Genomic DNA, 19,314 nt, shown 5'->3' with positions numbered 1-19,314 from the left:
ATGTATGGCCTTTTAAAGGATGATAGAAACTCCTTACAACAGTGGAACTCCAGACCCAAAGCAGTGGCTCCAGCTCCTGTGGAAATGGTAACTGTGGGGCCCAGGCAGGCCTTACAAATTCAAATAAGGGAGGCCAGCTGCCCTCAAGCTGCAGTGAAGGAACAATAATAATCTGCTCTGGCCTGTGCCACAAACACTAGAAATTGGGGAAGATAAGGTCAATTGCCTGTGGTTCTGGCCCATGCAGCCAAGCTGGTTGAGAATCCTAAGCCCATGGGGTATATACTGTGACAAAAGTTATTTCTATTTCCCCACCTGGGGCACCCATCCCTCAAGGAACTGTATGCGTAACTTTGCAGCCCCAAACTAACTGTAGATCTGACCCCTAAGGGCTCCCTGCAGGGGGAAGGAAATACGGCATTTAAAAAGCCTCACCTGGAACTCATCTATCCTCTAATGAAAACTCAGCTTATATATTGTTCCTACATGTGCTATTAATTCTTGTTTAAAAAAACTGTATAATGCCTTAACTAAAGTGTTATATTTAGCATTATTCTAACAAGTTGTAATTTCAGTAGTAATTGTATGCTGTAGAATGTCTGCATGAAAATAGTTTTCAAAATTATTTTGGTAACTTAAGTATAAGAGGTATAAAGAATGTTTTGTACAAAAAGGATAAGGAAAGTAGTTTTGTCCTAAATGGTTGTTTCAGAATGGAAAAGAGAAAATGTAGGACAAAAACCTAGATGGTTATAGAAAGTTTGCAGAAAGGGAAATTTATTTCTGTGGACAAAGTTAGGAAATGGTAAACACACAAAACAAAACAACAACAAAAAAACTAGATATAGAATAAAGCAGACTGCCTGATAGTTTTATCCTTTAGCTATTTTAGCCCCAGGTGTACCTGTGCTTTAATTAATACTCAATGTTGTGTGTATGTACCCAATAACTCACAAAATGTAACACAAGCTCTTGATCACATGCCAGATCATATTGAATATTTATCTAATAAACCTTTGTCCAAATGGTTTAATTCTTTAACTTGGCCATGGTGCCACAGGGATTACTGTCCATATGCACTGGTTTACTTGTACTCTGCTGTTCACCGTATTGTTGTGGATTATGGATGCAATGTCTGTCCTGTGGTCAATGCACATCACTGCATGGGGGTGGACTGTGGGAGCCCCTGACCCCCAAGTGTCTTGAAGACTTTACACAGCAGTTTGCTTGACCTAGGGCAGCTGAGGTTTGACCTATTCTCCTTGTAATATCAGATGCTAACTGTAATCTATACCCGAAACTACCTCCTCCCTGAGACTCCCTGAGATACTGTTATCTCTATAATCCTCCCCTCCTCCCTGTTGATTACAGTCAACCCCTCCCTACATTGCAGGACCTCTGCTCCCCACCTTATGCTCTCATACCCATTGGAGTGTCAAGCCCTTATAAGCAGCTTATTCATCCCCCGCAAAGTGCAGACTATTTCCATGTCATGCTCTGAACTGGCTGCCATTCAGAGCAGTTCCTGAATCTATCCAGAGAAGCTCCTGATTTCAGGGCAACATGGCTCGACTTCCCCACCCTTCAGGTAAGCCCTATAATAAAAGCTCATATCTCAGGGAAAAAAAAAAAAAATGTTGGGTGTTGTATTGTGTCAAGCTTGTTCTGGCAATGAGAAAATGCCCAACAAGTCTGAGATTGCCTCTGGCCAATTAGGGAGGACATATGTGCAGGAGGAAGGGGCAGGCAGCTGAGCTGGACAGCTGCTGATACATTGTTCATCTCATTTTCTCTTGCTTTTGGGGCTACTCTTCTTTCCATATGGCAAAATTCCAGCTACAGATCTGAGTATGAATAAAACATGGGAGGCAAATACTTATACTTAAGAAAGAGCAGGGATATTTGAAATGTAACCAGAGATAAGTTTTAAATAACAAAACCACTAACTTCTTTATGTGAGTGCCAAGAAGATGCTTTGAGAATGGAAACAGCCAACCTCAGGTGAAGTTATATATCCCTTTACAACTTTCTTTCTCCATTTCTCCATCTCCCATATCCAACTTTTATTTGGTCTTCAATCTGGATTCACAGTATATGAAACTCTGAAACCAATACGCAGTAGGCTTTAAAAATGGCAAAATGAAAGAATTCAGGGGCAAACTTAACACTAGAAATTTCTAAGGAGATAATAAATGGTCTCTTGCAGAACAAAACTTTTTCCATTTATGCTTAGCACAGCAGTTCCACTTCTACCCTTTGCCATCTGTGGCCTTCAGTTGTTTTTTCCACACAGACTTCAAAATGAAGGACTGAGAAACCAAGGACTCACAGGTCTGGGAGAAATATTGCTGTCTGTCTGGCCCAGGGCTGTTGATGAGGAACAGAGAGAAGGAAAGGCAGGGGCACAGAAGCTGAGTCCTGTGTCACTTGCCTCTCTTTCAACCCAAATGTTCTTTTTTTCTCCCTTTTGCCTGTGGGACTTCTGTCTGAGACTTGAGTTGAAGAAAAGATCTAACTATGAAGACACATCTGTCTATGAAAAATCACTTGAAAACCACAGATATAATCCAGCACTTCCAGTATAAGACATGGTGTTTATGGACTAGCAAATATTTTTGCTTCTGAATTTTCTGTCTTTGAAAAATGAGAATATAATATTTAATTTGAAGGATAAAAAAACTACCTGAGTTCAGGTGGTTAAGGATCAAAATCAAGTGGGGATAAGAGAGTTGATCTCTTAGTAAATCATGTCTGTCTGTTATACCTGCACAAATTATACATCTGTGTAATTTATATGATCATTGGAACTATTAGAAATATATCACAATGTGTCATTCCAAGTCTAGTAGAATATTTAGTAATTGTTTGTAATCCTATGTGCCCCTGAACTTTACCATAATTCTCAAGATCCCAACTTGAGAACCCTTTAATAGGCAATTTACTTAGGTGTATCCAGTTTTAAAATTCTATCATTTTCATAACACACAGACATGTACTCAAGAATCCTTGCCCTTATTATATTACATTTAAGTAGGATTTTATCCAACAATATGTCCACAGTACGCTTTTATGTATTAGCACCCCTTTTGACTAAAACCCAGTCCTTGCCCTACCAGGCATCAGAAGCACTCAAAAATACTGTGGCATTTAAGTAAGAGTGGATTTGGTGATGTCAACCTTACTCTTTTCCCCAAGGTTCTCTTCTTTCCAACCGAGAGTATATATGATTTCTTCCAAAGTTACCCCTTTCCTAGCACCAAGCCAGGAACTACTTTGATGTTGTCTCATGTTCCCTTTCTAAAAGTATATTCAATTAACTTCATGAGATTTATCACTTTTTTGCCCTTTGTTCTGAATAAATAGAAGAGAATGTGACAGGTCCCCAGTCTCTGGTGAATTGAAGCTAATTGGTACCCATCTTTGCCAAGGCCTGTGTTTTGATGGTTGCATGTCCCCTCCTCCAGGACTTCACAGATCAGTGAGGGGTATGTCAATAGGTCCACATGTTGAAGACGGAGGAGAGGAGTCACTGGCCCCTTACCTGATCAAACTTCTGAAAATTTTATATTTCTCATTCTTCTTAATGATGCTCATTGAAGGAATAACCAAAACCCCACATATTGCTTAAATGAGCATAGTGGAAAGACATATCCAAATGCAGTCCAACAACTATAAACATTGGCATATGTTCTGAGTGCTCCCGTCCTCCCCACACTAGGAGATTTTAAATATTGTCATTGTTCCAGAATAGATTAAGAGGTTTCAAGAAGTTAATATCATGGAACATAATTGCCTGATAGAAAGGCAAAGAAATTATTTTTTTCATTTATTCATTCATGGTGACTTTATTGAAAAGTAATGGTCTTACTTGAATTTGGATAGAGCAATGCTTTCCTCTTGTGGCAGTCACTTCTCTGGCAATCTCGGCATTCTGGAGAACAATCTAGACCCAGAAAGTAAAACAAAAAAGTCTGATGAATTTTCAAAATAGAAGCATTAGTCTATACACTACAATTCATTCTCCTTATTGGTAAGGAAAGCACAAAATCCATTCCATTTACACTTATTATGCAATTTTACCATGTTGCCAAGTCATCTTCTATGAGCAGAACTTCTAAAAGTCTTGAAAACATCAAGATTCATTGTGAATCAATACACACCCTTGAGTGTGGGCATACATTAAGACTTTGATAGATTTCACTCCCTTGATAAGGTTCCATTAGATAACAAAGGTGAAGGGATTTTGCAGATGTCATTTCCCAAATCAGTTGATTTGGAGTTGGCCAAAAGGGAGATTATCCTTGGTGGCTAGACTTGATCATGTGGGTGCTATTAAAAATTCAAACCACAGAGATTTCAAACTGGAAGACTTCTCCTATTGGTTTTGTAGAAGGAAGCAGTGTGTTAGGATGCCAAGTCATCTGGAAGGTGGCTGCTAGGTACTGAGAGCAATCACTGACTGGCATTCACCAAGAAAATGGGGACCTCAGTCCTACAAATGCAAATATACCAACACCATGAGTGGGTTTGGAGAAAGAACTTGAGCTCCAGATGAGAATGCTGTGATTGCAGCCATGTGAGACCTTGAGCAGAGAATCCAGTTACCCTGTTCCAGGTCCTATGATGCATGGAGACTGTGTGTGGAAACTTGAAGCTGTATTTATCCCAGAAAAGCATGTTCTTAAAGGTAACCCATTCTTCTGTGTATGGACCCATTGTAAGTAGGGTCTTTTGGTGAGTAGGCTCTCAGCTTAAGTTGAGATGTGGCTCACCTCAGTCAGGGTCGGTCTTAATCCTCTTACTGGAGTCCTTTACAAGAGGACAAAAGACAGAGAGAAGACACAAAAAAATGTCCCAGAGAAGCTGAGAGATGAAATTCAGAGAAGCTGAAAGTGAGAAAAGCCAGAGAAGCTGAGAAAGGAAGCCACTGCAGCCAGAAGCTAGAAGCAACGGAGCCCAGGAGAGATGGGAGCAACCAGAAGATGTTATCATGTGCTTGGCTGTATGACAGAGGAGCTGAGGATCACTGGTAGTTGGTCTTTGGGAAGAAGGTATCATCCTGTTGACGCCTTGATTTGGATATTTTCAGGGCCTAAAAACTATACACTTGTAAGTTAATAAATCCCCATTGTAAAAGCCAACCTGTTTCTGGTATATTGCATTATGTCAGCTTTGTTAGACTAAAACACTGTGAGCTAATAAATGGGAGGCATTTTAAACCACTAAGTTTGTTGAAATGTTTTATGCAGCAGTAGAAAACTAATGCATGAGGCACACATGCATGGCACACAACACAGCTTTTAAATTGATAAAGAATTCAGAATTAATCATTGTGGTCAAAATATTCACTCAATTGTAATTATCATCAGTATGTGTCAAGGACATAAATTTAAGATTTTGCAAGGTGCATCCTTAGTTGTTTTTTATGGGCTAGTTATTTTAGCTTAATCCCATTTTTTCCATTTCTTTGTTCCATAGTTTTGTGATCTGAGATTTTATTTCTGGTATAGTAAACACACATCAAACATCTCCAATAAAAAATATTACCCATGTCGAAAGACGCATGTTAAGGTGTGAGAGTAGGAACATCCATTAAAGAACAAGATGATATCCTCACTGAAGGTGGTTCACATCTGCTTTCTCAAGTCACAAAAGGGAGTGAGTATTAAAACTATGCTACATTCAGGAGACCGCCATTTTCACAGCCTCCAGTCTCAAATAGCACCAGGTATGAAAAGATAGAAAAGGAAAGGAGACTCCACAGGCTAGAAGTCTGAGCCTATGTCTTTGTTCCCAAATTTACCAGCTTCAATTCCACAACCCCATTGATTTTTCCTTTTTAACACTTGGGTGCACTGTCAAGGCTTTTGGGAAACACTGTGTGTAAAACAAAGAACCACGATAAAAGCTAAAAGCTAAACAATTTGAAAAACAAAAGAAAAGTCCACTACAGACAGTGAAGTAAGTGAAAACTAAAGAAAGTTTATTAATATATTACTTAACAAAGAAAATAAGAGGAAGGAAGGGCTTGACATATCTGCCAACAGGGTTCTATGAGGCACAAATGAAAACCCAGGGTCTCAGCGCCATATCCTTTCTAGCAGGACTGCCTTCTCTCCTCCTTTCTTTTTTTTATTTTTTTTCTTCTTTTTCTCTCTCTTCCTTTCTGAGCCTTCAGAGGTTTGTTTCATGCTGAGTGCCAAAGGCTGTGAGCTCTACCTAAGTGGAAGTAATAAGCAGAAATGCTTCTCATCCAGGTTGTTCAGAACCAAAGTTGGTCTCCATTTATTGATTTAGGAATTTAATGGGAACATTGTAACTATGAAATTTAAGAGTACACCTGCAATTTAAAAATGTTTCTGACTTCAGCTCTTCAGGGTGTCTCTTTTAATATAGATACAGTCATGCTATATGCATGTCCTAAAATGGCTTTTCATAAGGTAATTATTATTCCTTGAAAACCTCTAAAACATAAACATCACTAAGGAAAAAAAATCATGCATAAATGACAAATATGGAAACTTAACTGACCCTTCTTAGGGCCATGGGGTACAGAGTCAGCAGGAATGTAGAGATTCTAGGCTTGAATCTACCATTAACAGATCACCTCAGATTTACACAGTGGGTGCTGAGTCCACCTGAGGTTTCCCAGGGGAACTGGGACTTACTGACAGGACTGAAAGAAATAAGTGTTCATCTCACTACATGAGCCTTGCATCCCATTACTGGATGGCACCTTTGCATGCTATTGATCCATATTTTTAAAATTCTTTAATTATATTATGAGTAGCATTACTATAATTAAAATATTTTGGAGCATTACTTATTTCTTTCAAAAATTTAAAATAACCACCCTACATGATATATTATTCGATAAGGCAATTCACTATTAAAAGTACTACTTCAGTTGTTTCCACACAGGTTTTCATCATACATTTTGGAAGACAAAATCAACATTATTCTTCCAGAGAGTAAATTCTGATGTGTTTTCAAAATACATCTCTTTTCTTATTGTCATTGTTCCATTTAAAAAAAAGTAAGAGTTTCACAGGTTAGAGAAGTTTTTAAATGGAATGTTTGTCAGTAAGTGAAAAATACATAAGTGTTGGCATCTCAAAAAAAAAATCCGACATGGTTGATGTCAGGAAAACTATAGTCAGTTTTCCTCTTGCCCAAGTTAATGCCAGCACCCTGGTAGAGTTAACAAGAGACATGTGTCCACTGAATATCAGAGTCTTTTGTTACAAATAACAGTGTCTCATGACACAAAGGCAACCTCAAATTAAATTTCCCATTAGCAACTAAAATCATGCATATAGATGGGTCAGGATTTGCGTGCAGGGGCTGGCTGTGGAGATGGCTTTCTCAGGCTCTATCCATGCTGCAGGGAGGAGGATAGGGATTTTATTCATGTTAACTCAAGGGTTTTTTTCTTCCATTTTAAAAATTAATTATTTTTATATTTTCATAATATTTATGGAGCCATTATAACCACTCAGTGATGTCGTATGGGTTTTCTTACATCTAGAATTGCATTTTGCTAGATTATTGTGCCGGGGAGTATCTCATTTGTCAACGTTGTCTCAGAATGATGGAGAAATGCAGCTGGGGAGAAATCATATCTTGCTAAACTGTCACAGATGGTCAAAATGTCGCCACTCCTCACTCCCCCAATGGCCACACTCCTTTGCAGCATGTCCTAACAGGAGCATCTGGCTATGAATCCCTGGACCTGATGCTGGATTTCCTCAATAGAAAGCAGCAGAAGGGAAGGCACACAGGCCCAGCCCGATGCCCAGGGAGCTCTGTGCACTTCCACTCCCTCCAGATCCATTGAGGGGCCATGAGCACAGCTGGCTGCATAATAAGGGCTCACATGGAGGGGTATTTGAGAGAGCACTGGGTATTTGCTCCAGGTATTTGCCCCAGGTATTTGAGAGAGCTCTGTTGAAATCAGCAGAGCTTACTTGACCTGTAGCTAATCATAGAAGCAAATGAGAGTCCACACAGAAGCTTCTGGACTGACCCACACATCCTAGGGCCTTAATATCTACTCTTTGTTTCAAGCCGCTGAATTTTGGGGTAGTTAGGCATCAACTACCAAATGATACAACTAAGTGACAGAACTGGGATAACATTGCAGTTCCATATTTAGGAGACAAGTTCATGGATGACATATTTCTCTGTCATTTACATTGAGATTCTTAAGCAATAGTTTCAGATATTCATCCCCTTATTGTATTCTGAGGATGTCCTCTATAAACTTACAGAGAGGTACAGAATGTTGTTCTGTCTTCTGTTTGCACTTCTATTACTTCCATGACAATATAAACTTGTATACAAAAACTACAAAAATCAAAAGTCATCATCAATGTCCTTCACTATATTGAAATGTCTTTCACCTAAATTGATCTCTTATTCCCCGAAATGGATGCAGTCATTTAGGAAACCGTTTGGTAGTTCCTCAAAATAAGAGGTGTCTGTTGTTCCATTGTGTGTACAGAGTTGCGCAAGGATGCACACATGGGTTTTAGAAGCAAAAAGTTAAAAGAAAAATTAAGTCCCTTAAGGAGATGTATGTTTTAATACCACTTTGATAAATTTAAACCAGAAGAACATTAAATGCTATATTGTTAAGACTCCCATAATTTTCAAAAAGTAAGGAAACTGATTGGGGAGGAGGGAGCTCCAGGACTCAGTCCTTCCACCAAAACAACCATTACATGGACAGGAACTGTCTGAAACAACTATTTTGAAACTCTAAGGGCCAGAAGAACATCATACAGCATCCAGGGAAGAGCAGGAGGAAGAGGTTGATAAGTTATGTGAAAGAACTGTAAATTGCTCTCTCTAAACAGTAGACACTGGCACCCATCCCACATTTTTATGGCCGGTTGCCACAGGCTCCAACCCCTGGCTAGCTCGCTGGTGACAGAATGGGGCATAAAAATCCTCCTCCCCAAGACCAGGGGTGGGCACAGCCAATCACTGGTTATGGCTTTCTATTGTGAATTCAGATTGCTGGGTGCCCAGAGCTGAGGGCAGCTATTGTTTCAACCTACCTCGGACAAAGTCAGTGGCAGTCATTGTTCAACCCTCCCCAGACAGAGGCATAGATGGCAGAAATTTAAAGACACTGGGCTTCCTCAGGGCTGTGGGGATAGTTTGTGAAAGGCTGCATTTGCTGGGCAGGCCAGGAAAGCTCTGTTTTGTGGAGCCACCTGAGAACCTCCTAGTGCCCTTTCATAATCCCCCTCACAGGGAAATTTGAGGCTGGTGTGTGCCCCCTTGTGGGTCCTTGGCCCTATTATAGCTGGAAAAGACTGACTTGGAAAAGTCATCCAGGGCACTCTTCATTCCAGAATGTGCCCTCCTGGCAAAAGCAGCTTGAGACAATGAGAAAAGTATAAGCAACTATAGGGGTGGACAAGCTGGGACAATAGACTGCTGACTTCAAACACCCAGGAGAGGGAGGTTTGTCTCCTAGGAAATGGGTGACCAAACTCCTGTAAACAGGGAAATGCCAAAGCAAGTAAAAAAACAAAAGCTCAGGACTAAATAGAGGCCAAAAAAGACAGGTAAAACTCTGCACACTGTCGTTATCCTGGGAAGACCTTCCTGATAGGAGTGCTAGCGCTCAAGAAAATCTCTGACTTATCACCAACTTGTTGCAAAATCAAGAAATAGACATCTCAGGGAATAAATCCAAGAGTTAACATTTTAAAATATTAAAATGTACATTGTGCAACCAAGAATACAAGGCAAACGCAGAAACAGTAAATAATGGCCCATCCAAAGGAAAAGTATAAAAATCCAGAAAACATGAACAAAGACAAGACTGTGGACATACTGAACAAAACCTTTAAACAAATTATCTTAGAAATAGTCAAGGAGATGAAGGAAAATACAGAGAAAGAACTAAAGCATATCAGGAAACAATGAATGAGCAATGTAAGAGTCTAAAAAAAGAGTTAGAAATTTTAAAAGGGAATCAAACAGAACAACTGGAGTTGAAGACTGCAATAACTGAAATGAAAATGCCCAGGAAGGTTTCAACAGCAGATCGGGATAAAAGAGAAATATGCACCTCATCATATATAGATCACACTATCAAATGCAAAGGTCAAGGAGAGAGTTCTTAAGGCTGCAAGAGAAAAGTAATGTGTTACATACAAAGGAATCTCAATAAGATTGAGTGCCAATTTCTCACCAGAAACCATGGAGGCATGAAGGCACTGGGTTGAAATACTTAAAGTACTGAAAGAAAACAAGTGCTAGACAAGAATTTTATATCTAGTGAGACTTTCTTTCAAAAATGTGGGAGAGATTAAGACATTCCTTCATAAACAAAAACTAAGGGAGTTCATTGCCACAGATCTCCCCCAGGCAATGCTAAAGGGGGTTCTTGAGACTGAAAGGGGTGGACATTTGACAGTGGTTCAAAGCAGCATAAAGAAATAAAGACCTGTGGTAAATGTAACCATTTGAGTAATTATAAATATCAGTTTATTTTATTATATTGTTTGGTATATAACTCCACTTCTAAATTCCTACAGGTGCTAAAATGAAAATACATAAAAAGTAGTGATAAATCTATGCTTTTAGACATACAATGTAGAAAGATATAAACGGTAACAAGTAAAAAAAAATGGGGGAAGACAGAGGAGAATAGGAAAAGTATATGTGTATGTGTGTATGTTATTGAAATCAAGTTGATATCAAACCAAAAATGACTGTTATATGTTTAGGATTTTAAATTTTAACCCCATGATAATAGATGAAAAAATATCCCCATGGAAATGAGAAGGCATACAATATGGTACAACAAAAAATAAATATAAATGTAGGCATTAATGGAAGTGAGGGACAAAAAGTTATAACATTTTCAAAGGTTAAATAGAAAAATGGCAGATAAAAGCCCCATATTTTCATTTTAACTCTCTAGTCAAAAGGCAGAGTTTGGAAGAATGGATTAAAAATCATGACCCAACTCCATGCTGTCTGCAAGAGACTCACCTTAAATACAAAGGCACAAGTGAATAGAGGGTAAAAGATGGAAAAATATGTACCATGCAAGTAGTAGTCAAGAGAACTGGGGAGGCTATGCTAATTTTGGATAAAATAAACTTCAAGTTAAAAACACTTATGATGGACAAAGATAGTCATTTTATACTCATAAGAGGGATAATTCAACAGGAAGATGTAAAAATTATTAATATATATGCACATAACAGCAAAGACCCAAATATATGGAGCAAACACAGACAGATTTGAAAGGAGAAATTGATGGTTCTACATTAATCATAGGAGATTTTAATAAACCACTCTCAATAATGGATAGAGCATCTGGTCAGAAGATCAAGAAGGAAGTACAGGACTTGAATGATACACTAAATCAAGAACTAACAGATATATATAGAATACTGCACCCAACAAAAACAGAATACACATTCTTCTTGAGTGCACAGTGATCATTCTCCATGATAGGCCATATGTTGGGTCACAAACAAGTCTCAATAAATTCAAAAAATATTGATATCATATAATGTATACTGTCCAATCATAATGAAATGAAGTTAGAGATCAGTAACAGAAGGAGAAATGGAAAATTCACAAATATGTGGAAATTAAACAACATACTCTTAAACAACCAATGGATTAAGGAGGAAATCAGAAGTGAAATTAAGAAATATCTTGAGTCAAATGAAAATACAACATACCAAAATTTATGCTATGCAGTGAAGGCAGTGGTGAAAGAGAAATTTAAAGCTCTAAATGCCCACATTAAAAAAGAACAAAGACTTCATATCAGAGAACTAACATCAAAACTGGAAGAACTAGAAAAAGAAGAGCAAATTAAACTCAACTGAACAGAAGGGAGGAAATAAAGAATAGAATGGAGATAAATGAAATAGAAAACAAACAAATAAAAAACAACAGGGAGAATAAAAAAAAACAAAAGTTGGTTCTTTGAAAGATCAAAAAAAAAAGATAAACTTTAGCTATACAGACAAAGAAAAAGTGAGAGAGCATACTATGAACAACTATATGCCAATAAATTAGATAACCTAGATGAAATGAACAAATTCTTAGAAACACACAAACTACCTACACTGACTCAAGAGGAAATATAGGATCTCAACAAACCAAATACTAGTAAAGAGATCAAAACCTCCCAACCAGGAAAAGCCCAGGTACAGATAGCTTCACAGGGGGAGTCTATCAAATATTCCAAGCTACTTAACTCCAATTCTGCTCAAAGTCTTCCAAAAAATTGAAGAAGAGGGAACTCACTAATTCATTCTACAAGGCTAACATCACCCTCATATCAAAGCCAGATAAAGAAACATGAGGACAGAAAACCCCATACCAATATAGCTTATGAATATAGGTGCAAAAATCCTTACAAAATACCAGCAAAGAAGAATCCAACAGCATATTAAAATAATCACACATCATGACCAAGTGGGAGTTATCCCTGACATGCAAAGGTGGTTCAACATATGAAAATCAATTAATGTAATATGCTTCATTAACAAAATGAAGAGAAAAATCACATGATCATCACAATTGATGAAAAAAAGTCATTTGAAAAAAACGAACAAACAAACAACAAAAAAACACCCTTTCTTGATAAGAACACTTAGAACACTAGGAATAGAAGGAAACTTCAACATGATAAATGGCATATTTGAAAAACCCACAGCGACTCGGGCAAGATGGCGGCATAGAGAGGAGTGGAAGCTAAGTAGTCCCCCTGGAACAACTACAAAAAAACAGAAACAACTAGTAAATAATCCAGAATAACTGCGGGGGGACAAACGAGACCATCCGCACATCATACACCAACCTGAATTGGGAGGAATGCCCAAGAACACAGCATAAAATCTGTAAGTAAAACCTGCGGAACCAGGTCGGGAGACCCCCTCCCCCATAGCCCGAGCTGCGGAGCCTCGTGGTGCCAGAGAGAAGCTCTCTCCCAGCAAGCAAATACAGCTCAGCTGAGCTCCAACTGGGGTTTTAAGTAGCGAGTGTGAACTGCTCACTACAGGTACGAATCTCCAAAAAACAGACAGAGGCTTTGGGTGATGACTGACTTTGGAGAGCCGGAGGGTCGCCTTGACTGGGTCTGAAGGGGACTATCTGTTTCTTTTTCGGCTCAGTGGAGAAAGCCCCAGTCATTTTCAGTTTCCAGGGCTTTGACTCATGGAAGGGTGGAGACAGCACAAGCAGAGAGCGAGACCATTGAAATGCTAATGACCTCCACCTGGGGGGTCTGTCTTCTCTAGGAGGAAAGGGGTGGGGCCATTTCCATTCAGAACCAGACCCCAGAGCCTGGGGGAACACGGCCATACCTCCTCACACCAGTCAAGAATTATAGGCTAACAGGCGTCACCTGCTGGGCAGAAAAGCACAGTGACCCGAGGCATCAAAGGGTGGAGCAATTTTCTAAGACACACCCGCAGGGAAACCAGATACTGAATATTTCTTCCCTCTGGGACCTGAGCCTGTTCTGGTCTGGGAAAACCTGATTTGGATAACCAAGGAAACCATGCCTAGACAACAGAAAATTAAAACCTACACTAAGAAAAACAACGTTATGGCCCAGTCAAAGGAACAAACGTACACTTCAACTGAGATACAGGAATTTAAACAACTAATGCTAAATCAATTCAAAAAGTTTAGAGAAGATATTGCAAAAGAGATAGAGGCTGTAAAGGAAGCACTGGGCATGTATACGGCAGAAATCAAAAGTTCAAAAAACCTACTAGTAGAATCTATGGAAATGAAAGGCACAACACAAGAGATGAAAGACACAATGGAAACATACAACAGCAGCTCTCAAGAGGCAGAAGAAAACACTCAGGAACTGGAGAACAAAACACCTGAAAGCCTACACGCAAAGGAGCAGATGGAGAAAAGAATGAAAAAATATGAGCAACGTCTCCAGGAACTCAAGGATGAAACAAAGTACAATAATGTACGTATCATTGGTGTCCCAGAAGGAGAAGAGAAGGGAAAGGGGGCAGAAGCAATAATAGAGAAAATAATTAATGAAAATTTCCCATGTCTTATGAAAGACATAAAATTACAGATCCAAGAAGCGCAGCGTACTCCGAACAGAAGAGATATGAATGGACCTACGCCAAGACACTTAATAATCAGATTATCAAATGTCAAAGACAAAGAGAGAATCCTGAAAGCAGCAAGAGAAAAGTGATCCATTACATACAAAGGAAGCTTAATAAGACTATGTGCGGATCTCTCAGCAGAAACCATGGAGGCAAGAAGGAAGTGGTGTGATATATTTAAGATACTGAAAGAGAAAAACCGCCAACCAAGAATCCTGTATCCAGCAAAGCTGTCCTTCAAATATGAGGGGGAGCTCAAAATATTTTCTGACAAACAGACAATGAGAGACTTTGTGAACAAGACATCTGTCCTACAGGAAATACTAAAGGGAGCACTACAGGGTGATAGAAGACAGGAGTGTGTGGTTTGGAACACAATTTGGGGAGATGGTAGCACAACAATGTAAGTACACTGAACAAAGGTAACTATGAATACGGTTGAGAGAGGAAGGTGGGGAGCATGTGGGACACCACAAGAAAGGAGGAAAGATAAAGACTGGGACTGTGTAACTTGGTGTAATCTAGAGTATTCAACAATTGTGATAAAATGTACAAATATGCTCTTTTACGAGGGAGAACAAGCAAATGTCAACCTTGCAAGGTGTTAAAAATGGGGAGGCATTGGGGGAGGGATGCAATCAGCATAAACTAGAGACTGTAACTAATAGAATCATTGTATTATGCTTCCTTTAATGTACAAAGGTGATATACCAAGGTGAATGCAGATAAGAGGGGGGGATAGGGGAGGCATGTTAGACACTTCACATTGGTGGTATTGTCTGATTCTTTATTCTACATTGATTTAAGGTTATTTTTCCTTTTGCTGCTTCCTAGCTGTCTTTTTTTTTCTCTTTCTTTTGCCTCTCTACCTTCTTTGACTCTCCCTCCTGCCTTGTGGAAGAAATGTAGATGCTCTTATATAGATAATGGTGAAGGTGGTGAACACATAAATGTATGACCATGCAGAAAACCATTGATTATTTACTTGGGGTGGAATGCATGGTGAGTGAACAAAGCCATATCAAAAAAAATAGGTTGATGACAAAACCTTGAGGGCAATATACTGAGTGAAATAAGCCAGGCACATTAGGACAATTATTGCAGGGTCTCACTGATAGGAACTAATTATAATATGTAAACTCATAGACATGAAATATAAGGTACCAAGATACAGGATGAGGCTTAAGAATGGGGAGTGGTTGCTTAGTATGAGCAGAATGTTCAATTAGGATGAACTTAAATGTTTGGAAATGAACAGGGGTGTCAGTAGCAAGATGTGAGAATAACTAACAGCGCCGAATGGTGTGTGAATGAGGTGGAAAGGGGAAGCTCAGAGTCATATATGTCACCAGAAGGAAAGTTGGAGGTCAAAAGATGGGAATGTATAAAACTGAATCCTATGGTGGGCAATGTCCATGATCAACTGTACAAATACTAGAAATCACTTCATGAACCAGAACAAATGTATGACAATACAATTAGAAGTTAATAATAGAGGGGCATATAGGGAAGAACTATATACCTATTACAAACTATGTACTACAGTTGGTAGTATTTCAACATTTTTTCATAAAAAGTAACAAATGTACTGTATCAATACTACAAGTCAACAATTGAGGGGGGTTGGTTAGGGATAGGGGAGGATTAGAGTTTCCTTTTCTTTTTTTCTTTTTTCATCTTTCACTTTATTTCTTGTCTGGAGTAATGAAAAGTTTCTAAAAATTGAACAAAATTTATGTGTGATGGATGCACAGCTGTATGAGGGTACCCAGGGGCAAGTGATTGTACACTTTAGATCTTTGGATAATTGTATGGTATCTGAACAATCTCAATAAAGAAGAAGAAGAAGAAAAAAAAAACCCACAGTGAAGATCCTACTCAATGGAGGAAGATTGAAAGCATTCCCTCTAAGATCAGGAAAAAAGACAAGGATGTCCACTATCACCACTGTTATTCAACATTGTACTGGAAAGTGCTTGCCAGAGCAATTAGGCAAGAAAAAAATAACATTCAAATTGTAAAGGAAGAAGTAAAGTTTTCCCTATATACAGATGATATGATCCCATATACAGAAAACCCTGAAAATCCACAACAAAGCTCCTCCAGCCAATAAGTGAATTCAGCAAAGTGATGGGGTGCAAAAATCAGTAGTGTTTCTATACACAAGCAATGAACAATCAGAAGAAGAAATTGAGAAAATAATTTGAGTCACAATAACAACTTGAAAATCAAATATCTAGGAATAAATCTAACCAAGGATGTAAATTACTTGTACACAGAAAATTATAACATATTACTAAAAGAAATTAGACATAAATAAATGGAAGGACATTCTGTGTTCATGGATTGCAAGACTAAATATCATTAAGATGTAAATTCTACCCATAGCAATTTATAGATTGAATCCAATCCCAAACAAATTTCCAACACCCTTCTTTACATAAATGGAAAAGCCAATCATCAGATTTATATGGAAGAGTAAGGGGCCCCGAATAGCTAAAGCTATATGAAAAAGAAGAATGAAGTTGGAGGAGTCATACTTCCTTGACCTTAAAACTTAATAAGAAGCCTCGGTAATCAAAACAGCATGGTACTAGCACAAGGGCAGACATATAAACCAATGGAATAAAATTGAGAGCCCAGAAGTCAACCCACATATTTATGGCCAACTGATTTTGGACAAGGTGGCAAAGACCACTCAACTGGGAAAGAATAATTTTGTTGAGAAATGGTGCTGAGGAATCTGTATCTCCATTTGTGAAAAGAAGGAAGTAGGTCCTCACCACACACCATGTACATAAATCAACTCAACATGGATCAAAGACCTTAACTTATAAGCTAGAACTATCAAACTCCTGGAATAAAACATAGGGAAGCATGGGCAAAAAACTTGATTCGACATTTCTCCAAAAAAGATAAGCAAATGATCAGAAGGCACATGAAAAGATGCTCAACAACATTAGTCATCAGAGAAATTCATCTCAAAACCACAATGAGATACCCTTTCACACCCACTAGAATGGCTGCTATTTTAAAAAACAGTAAATAACAAGTGTTGGAGAGGATGCAGAGAAATAGGAACACTCATTCATTGCTGGTGGTAATGTAAAATTGTGCAGCTGCTGTGGAAGACAGTTTGGCAGTTCCTCAGAAAGGAAAGCATAGAACTACCATATAACTTAGCAATCCCTCTACTAGGTATATACCCAAAAGATTTGAAAGCAAGGACTTGAACAGATATTTGCCACTAATGTTCATAGCAGCATTGTTCACACTTGCCAAAAGTTGAAAGCAAGCCAAGTGTCTATCAACTGAAGAATGGTTAAATAAAATGTGATATATACACAATGGAATATTATTCAGCCATAAAAAGGAATGAAGTCCTTATACATGTGACAACATGGACAAACAATGTTCAGTGAAATAAGCCAGACACAAAATGTAAAAGATTGTATGATCTCACCGATTTCAAACAGCTAGGGTCAGAATCTACAATATAGGTTACCAGGGGATGGGGAGGGTTTAGGGAAAGGAGAGTTAAGGCTTAAAATGTACAAGTTTCCTATTTGGTATGATGGAAATATTTTGGTAATAGATGGTGGTGATAGCAGCACAATATGGTGAACACAATTAACAGCAGTGAAATTCATATCTGAATATGATTAAAAGGAAAAAATTTATATTGTGTGTATGTAATGGAATAAATATTTTTAAAATAAATTCATGGAACTATACTACACAGTGAACCCTGGGTTATTCCATGGACTTTAACTGATAGTATAATTATAAAGAAGTGTTATCATCAATTATAGCAAGTATTCCACACCAATGCAAGATGTTGGTGGTGGGGTAGTATATGGGAATCCTGTATGTTATGCACGATTGTTCTGTAAATGCATAACATCTCTAATAAAGAAAAAATATTGTAAAAAGTAAGGGAACAGATTAGATTTCTGAGATAAGGTATCCTAACCTTACTTTTCCCTGTTCCTCTCCTGTATATACAGTGAAATTCCTTGGAAATTCAAATAACAATCATAAAGTGACTCTAAAAAAAAAAAAAAAAGAGGAAAGAAAAGGGCAGACTGAGTAGAGGTTCCAAGACATCAGGAGCAGCATTGTGTTGATTTCCCTGGGTTGTGTTTATAGCTCCCATATTTCACACACTCAGTGCTGAAGTGTTCTGCAACCCAAAACTACCCACAGGGGTAGGCAAAAGAAAACATCAAGCAAATATCCACAGCAACAGGAAAGATACAGAAGAACTGAACAACACAATCAACCAAAAGGATCTAATAGACATTTATAAAACACTTAACCATAATGATCCTTTTAGGAGTTCATGGAACAAAAATTAAGGCACATCAAATGCTGAGTCATAAACAAATGTTAAAAATTTAAAATAATCAAAATAATATTGGAATCAAACCAGACACGAATAATAAAAGACAACATGAAAATCTTCAAATGTAGAATTAACCAACAAAATTCTAAATCATCCATGATTCTAAGAAAAAGACACAAAATAATAAAATAGTATGTTAAATTGATTGAAAACAAAAATATAGCATATAAAAATGTATATGATACACCTAAAGATGTCCTGGGGGAATTTATAGAATGAAATGCTTACATTAGAAAAGAGGAAACATATCAAATTACTAATCTAAGTTCCAACCTCAAGAAACTAGATAAAGAGCAAAATAAACCTAAAGCAAACAAAAAGAAGAAATGTTAAAAACAATAACAGAGGTCAATGAAATTGTAAGTAAGAAAACCATAGAGAAAATTAATGAAGCAAAATGATACTTCTTCAAAAATCAATAAAATTGATAACCTATTAGCTAAACTGACAAAGATTAAAAATATGCAAAATCAACAATGTGAGAGATGAAATAGGTATTATCACAACAGCTTCTTCAGGCATCAAAAGATATTAAGAGTAAACCACAAACGACTTTCCACTCATAAATTCAACAAATTTGAAAAAAATAAACCAATGTTCTCAGAAACCAAAGCTCAGCCAAGATGAAATAGATAAACTGAAAAGTCCTATAACCATTAAAGAAATTGAATTCATAGTTAAAAACTATAGAAAAGTAATCTCCATGCCCAGACGGTTTCACTGGAGAGTCTTACTAATTATTTAAAGAAAAATTTTCATGAATGAGCACATCCAAAC

The 19,314-nt window shown here is 37.9% G+C and overlaps 1 protein-coding gene across 2 annotated transcripts in view; it reads right to left on the bottom strand.

Annotated features, from left to right (window-relative positions):
- The window catches only part of SNTG1 (syntrophin gamma 1), a 1,042,376-nt gene that overhangs the window by 635,131 nt on the left and 387,931 nt on the right, over positions 1-19,314 (bottom strand). For both annotated transcript variants that reach the window (XM_037803436.1, XM_037803438.1), the window contains exon 2: positions 3,869-3,943. The gene's annotated coding sequence lies outside the window, so the exon portion shown is untranslated. The remainder of the gene's footprint in view (positions 1-3,868; positions 3,944-19,314) is intronic.

This window comes from Choloepus didactylus, chromosome 14, assembly GCF_015220235.1.
Source record: "Choloepus didactylus isolate mChoDid1 chromosome 14, mChoDid1.pri, whole genome shotgun sequence".
Lineage (NCBI taxonomy): Eukaryota > Metazoa > Chordata > Mammalia > Pilosa > Megalonychidae > Choloepus > Choloepus didactylus.
The sequence above is the reverse complement of the archived record's forward strand: the minus strand, read 5'-3'. Positions and strand labels throughout refer to the sequence as shown.